We start from the raw sequence: 6688 nt of genomic DNA, 5'->3' as shown, positions 1-6688 counted from the left end.
TTTGCAGTGCAATAAAATCCGTCAAGATGTCTTTTAATCCTCTTTCTGCCATTCTCAAAGAAAACAAACTTGGATATCGTTCTCACAGCCGAAGAGTACAAGTTCGTGCTCACTACTCCACGCACAGCTGTGCCGGCAGCTAATGCCGCGCAAGCATTGCGAGATGCGCATAGACGGTGGCATAAGGCGAATGAGATGGCTAAGTGCTATATGTTGGCTTCTATGTCATCAGTACTCAAGCATCAGCATTCTGCCATGGAAACTGCCGCCGAGATCATGACAAATCTCGCAAATCTTTTTGGTACTCAGAATCGAACGGCTAAGTCTCAAGCCTTTCGGAGTATCATGACAAAGTCTATGAAGGAAGGCTCGTCTGTGAGGCAACACGTCCTCGAGATGATGAGTCACCTCAACCAGATTGAGGTGTTGAGAGGGACAATCGATCCCGAGTCCCAGGTTACTATAATCCTTCAGAGTCTTCCCCCTAGCTTCCAGCAGTTCAAGCTCAACTTCGAGATGAACAAGCGGAATTACACTTTGGCAGAGCTGCTGACTGAACTTTAGTCGGCGGAGGACCTTATGGTTCAAGCTAAGGTGGCCATGTTGAGTTTGGCGCCTAATTCCTCTGGCTCTAAGCCTAGAAAAGGAAAGAAAAAGGCACCGAACCCAGTGGCAGCTAAGAATGCTAAGGGAAAGAAGAAACAGCGGGGTGACAAGAAGCAAACTGGAAAGTGCTTCAAATGTGGAGAGAAAGGTCATTGGAAGCCAGACTGTCCTAAAAAGGGCAAGGCTACAGGTATGCACCATGCTCTATTAGTCGAGTCATGTTTGGCTTCGACATCTACTCATACTTGGGTTATTGATACTGGAGCAACTGATCATATATGTTTTGATCCTGACTTAATGCAGGTGACAAGACGGCTACATGATCGTGAGATCGAAGTCCAGCTGGGCGACGCTACGAAAGTGGCGGCCGTTGCAGTGGGAGACGTTTATTTGCGTTTTTCTAGTGATAGATTTTTGATTTTGAAGAATGTTTTGTTGATACCTTCTTTTAGAAGAAATTTAATTTCAGTTTCTAAATTGTCTTTTGATGGATATTCGATTTCTTTTAATGACAATTGCGTTATTAAGAAAGATGGTTCTTATATCTGTCGTGGTATCATGGAAAGCAATCTGTACACAATCACTTCTACACAATTTAATCAATGTAAATCAGAACTCAATAATACATCGAAAATTTCTAAGAAAAGAAAAGAACCTTCAAGTTCAATGAATGACACGTACTTATTACACCTTAGACTTGGTCATGCCAACGAAAGAAGGATTCATGCGATGGTTGATCAAGATCTCATCAAAGGTCTTGAGAAGGAACCATTTTCGAAGTGTGAATCCTGTCTCGAAGGCAAGATGACTAAGAGACCTTTTAGGTCAAAGGGAAATAGGGCCAAGGAAGTACTTGAGCTCATTCATACTGATGTGTGTGGACCAATGTCAACCGAGGCAAGGGGCGGCTATCGATACTTCGTCACCTTTATAGATGACTTCTCGAAAGTTGGATATGTCTATTTGATGCGCTACAAGTCTGAAACTTTTGACAAGTTCAAGGAGTTTAAGGCTAAAGTAGAGACGCGTCATGGTAAGACTATCAAATGCCTGCGATCTGATCGCGGAGGCGAATACCTAAGTGCCGAGTTTTTGGACTACTTATCAGTGGCGGGAATACAATCCCAAACGACTGCGCCGGGCACACCCCAGCAGAATGGCGTAGCTGAAAGAAGGAATAGGACCTTATTAAACATGGTCCGATCGATGATGAGTTATGCACGGTTACCTACTTCGTTTTGGGGGCATGCGTTGCTTTCCGCAACCTATCTCTTAGACCACTTACCTTCTAAATCAGTTCCTACTACCCCATATGAGTTGTGGAACGGGCGAAAGCCCAATCTAGAGCATCTCAGAGTATTGGGGTGTCCGGCTCATGTATTGGAAAAGGATCCAACTAAGCTGGAATCAAGGACGGAGGTTTGTGTGTTTATAGGATACCCTAGAGGAACGAAAGCTTATGAATTCTATAGTCTCAGAGATCAGAAAGTGATTGTGAGCAATCATGCCACATTCTTAGAGGAAGACTATGTAATGAATCATAAGCCCAGCAGTGAGATAGCTCTAGATGAGCTCACTCAAGTTACAACTTCCATTAACCAAGAACAATTACCTAGTGTACCAACAATTCCAGAAATTTCAACTAATACACCAGATATTGTAGTGCCGCGCCGCAGTGGGAGTGTCTCTCGTGAGCCAGATAGATACATTGGTTTGGGAGAGTGCATGGATCACTCCTCGGACAGCAATGTACTTGATCCCTGGAATTTTGCAGAGGCGCAGACAGATGTCGATCATTGCGAATGGGTGAAAGCAATGGATTCGGAACTACAATCAATGGTAGACAAGGACGTCTACGATTTGTCTGTCCTACCCGAAGGCTGTACTGCCATTGGGAGTAAGTGGATATACAAATGTAAACGTGGACCCGATGGACGAATTAAAGTCTTTAAGGCAAGACTAGTGGCTAAGGGGTATACCCAAAAGGAAGGCATCGATTACGATGAGACCTTCTCCCCAGTGGCCATGCTCAAATCGATCCGTATACTTTTGTCTATAGCGGCTTACATGGATTGGGAAGTATGGCAGATGGACGTCAAGACTGCGTTTTTAAACGGCAGTCTTGAGGAGACCATCTACATGGAACAACCCGAAGGCTATGTGGTAAAGGGCAAGGAACACATGGTTTGGAAGCTTAAGAAGGCCATTTATGGCCTCAAGCAAGCATCTAGATCATGGAACCAGTGTTTCGATCAAACTGTTCAAAAGTTTGAATTCGAGAAATGCCCAAATGAAAGCTGTGTGTATAAGAAGGTTGAAAAGGGAAATGTTGTGTTCTTAGTTTTGTATGTAGATGACATTCTTCTAATTGGAAACAATAAAAAGATGTTGTCATCAGTGCGAACTTGGTTGTCCAGCCAGTTCGAGATGAAAGATATGGGTGATGCGGGACACATTCTCGATATCAAGGTTCTTAGGAACCGAGGTAAGAGAATGTTGTGCTTATCCCAAGAATCTTACATCGAAACAGTACTTAGACGCTTTAGCATGCAAGATGCCAAGAAAGGTTTTCTTCCTTTTAGACATGGCATCCACTTATCTCAAGAGATGTGTCCTAAGACAGCATCTGAGATAGCAGAGATGAGAAGAATACCATATGCCTCGGCAATTGGTAGTCTCATGTATGCTATGCTTTGTACTAGACCCGATATCTGCTTTGCTGTTGGCATGGTAGCAAGATATCAATCTAATCCCGGGGATATGTGTTTACCTTAGCAGGTGGAGCCGTAATTTGGAAGAGTGTAAAGCAGAAATGCATTGCAGACTCTACCATGGAAGCCGAATATGTGGCGCTTCGGAGGCTGCAAAAGAGGCTGTATGGCTTAAGAACTTCCTTCTGGACTTAGGTGTGGTTACGAATATGCCCAAGAGCATCACCATTTATTGTGATAATTCTGGTGCTGTGGCAAATTCGAAGGAACCACGTGCTCATAAAGCGAGCAAGCACATAGAGAGGAAGTATAATATCATTCGAGATATAGTGCAGAGAGGAGACATACAAGTGGTCAAGATTGAGTCAGAAAACAACCTGGCAGATCCTTTCACGAAGGCATTAGCGGTAAAGCCGTATGAAAGCCATGTTGAAGGAATGGGAGTTCGACTAATTCAAGACCTCAATCCGCTTTCAGTATAAGCGGGAGATTTTAGACGTTAGCACATTTTTTGTATACTCGAAAGTGTTTTGAGTATAAGTGGGAGATTGTTAGAGTTTGTATACTAGAAATCACGTTTCGAGTGATTGAATACTGTAAAACTCTTATTTTATTTTCCAATAAATAAAACAGATTATTTTTGTCATAATGTTGTTATGTTTTACATTTAATGGATGTTAATGCATGTTTAAATGTATAAGTTAACTTAACAAAGTCTAAGTCTTTGTTTTAGTAGACCGGTTGTGGGCGTCGTCCACTTTAAGGTAATACGGTCAGTTCTAAACAAAGAAAAAGATGAATTTCACAACCTAGATGGAATTTGACTATCCATCGAGAAAGGTTGCAATGTCAGTCCGCATATTTCTAAGCCTTACTGAAATAAGATGACATTGGTGTGGTATAGCACTGAACGGATCTAACAGCAAGACTTGCCTTAGGCTATCTACTGAAAGGCGAGGTCTTGATAAATATTTATTTCTTAATCAATGTAGGTTAGCATTGAGCATACGGTATTGATTATGCACTGCTTTGACTTATCAAATGGTGCGGGTTTTTCGTGACCCAATTATCCTGATATATATTGGGCAGTGGTGATCGATATCTAGCGGTGCTAGGATTGCTATTATATTGAATCGTGCGCGAGCTGAGTCTCGCTTGATAATGTCCTCAAGAGGAGCGCGAAACGAGGTTTTATTATTCGGAACCTAGCTAGTTGGAGTGTGATTACTCTATGAATAATAAATAAGCGTTTCATGCTAAGTCCACTCTTGGAATTAATAAGAAGTTAATTAATTAAGTCAATAGCAAACATTAATTAATTAATGGACATTTTAATCTTAAGCACGGGAAATGAAAGTTAAACGGAAACCCGGATTACTTGTAATTTCGGATTTGGATGGGGAGAGTTCAATATTACTTCTGTAGTGGCTGCTCGTAATATTTCAATTATAACTTATATTGAATTGTGGGTTCAATTTAATTAGTAAAAAGTAAATTGGATGAGCCCATATCCAAAACCTTCCATAGATCCCTGTCTAGGCCCAAAAGGAACTTAATATAAATAGGAGAATAAAGGAGACAGAAAACACAATTTCTCATCATTGTAATTTTCGAAAATCCCTTCCCCAGCTGAGGAGATTTTCGAATTCCTCTCCTATTCCGAAAAGGATTTCTTCCGTCTTCTTTATTTAAGTCCTAGTATTCTAGTAAGATCAGTCCACACTGATATTGGGATACAGTTCGGGAACCAGAGAGAAGATCTGTGGTTTAGTACTCAAAGCATCACGTGGAGAAGAAGCTAGCCATCTTCAATTCTTTGGAGAATTAATTAGGTATTTTTCTGCTCCGTAGAAAAGCATGTTTTAGGTTTCAATATTCTTAAAACATGATTGATTCAAGTTGTAAGCATGATACATGTGATATTTACGCGAATAGGTTTTGTCTAAATAATCTGCTAAATAGATCTGATTATTATGTGATTGATTTATTTTGCGCCGCTTCCGCTGCCAGCACCTTCAGAGACATCTGACCAGATACCATGCTTATAAAATTTTGGAGTGGTTACCACAGAATCATCTACCGACGAGGGCCAACCCATCACAAATTCTATTTTTTTTGTTGGGAAATGAGCTTAAATTACTACTCCACTACTTAAGCATCTTCTTCCTCCTTGTGCGTATCAGTATTATCATTTGTTCTTTGGAAGGCTTCTGTGTCGTCTTCAGTATCTCCATCTGTTCTTCGGAAGGAATGATAGTTTAATGCGTTCCATCTCGTGTTTCTTTGGACGTCACTTTCATACCTTCTACATGGCATCAACTCCAGGCTAGCTTTACCATTTTTGGATATTTTAATAAACTCGACCTTCACTTCTTTGATTAATGTTGCACCGAGAATCTTGCGGGTCTCTAGTTTTATAGTAATGTTCGCACGTTTCCTTTCAATAAACTTCCCGAACAAATGGATATTCAATACATAGAAATAGTAAATATATATAGCAAATTTTCCATGAAAAATACATAAATATTTCAATGTAGACACCTTTGTAATATTTCAAATCGTCACCGTATTGAATTTTCAATTGGGCCAAAATTGCTGAACTATTAAAAAATGAGGGCCCAAAGCATGTTAAACCTTTATTTAATTGGTCAAACCCAGAAGTCAACTTTTCGGACCTAACTTCATGTTTTGTTAGTGTGACTGTATGAGTAGAGCTATGTTTGAGTCGTGCTTGTGTCCATTCCCCCCTCTCTCACACTCTCCCCTGCCCCAATTTCATTCTCCTACCGCGCATACTATGTTTGAAAACGTTCTTGTTTCCATCAGTTTGTTCCTTCCCATTGTTCACAATGTGTATTGGGTTAGGCTGTGGAGGTTGTGCGAATTTGGGACCTTTGGCGTTTAGTTTCTTGGAAAATGTTTTCTTGGCTTTGAAAGTCTGCTTCCGATCCATGACTGCGTGATAGAGGTTTAAGTTGATCAACGAGAATCTTGCGGGTCTCTAGTTTTATAGTAATGTTCGCACGTTTCCTTCCAATAAACTTCCCGAACAAATGGATATTCAATATATAGAAATAGTAAATATCAATAGCAAAATTTCTACGAAAAATACATAAAGATTTCAATACAGACACTTTTATAATATTTCAACTGCTTTCGCCGTGATCAATACTATATCTTATAGGACTGGGACTAGGTCGATACGGTATATTGTACCAAAAATTTTGTATCATTACCTTATCGAAAATATCGATATGAAAGAATTTCAAATCGTTACCGTATCGAAAGTTTCGGTATAGTGACGATTTGAAATTCTTTCACATAGATATTTTTGATACGGTAATGATATAAAATTTTTGGTACAATATACC

The sequence above is a fragment of the Salvia hispanica genome, chromosome 1, assembly GCF_029641045.1.
Source record: "Salvia hispanica isolate PSC_SH4W2 chromosome 1, Shi_PSC_v1, whole genome shotgun sequence".
NCBI classification, from domain to species: domain Eukaryota; kingdom Viridiplantae; phylum Streptophyta; class Magnoliopsida; order Lamiales; family Lamiaceae; genus Salvia; species Salvia hispanica.
Note: the sequence above shows the minus strand (reverse complement) of the source record.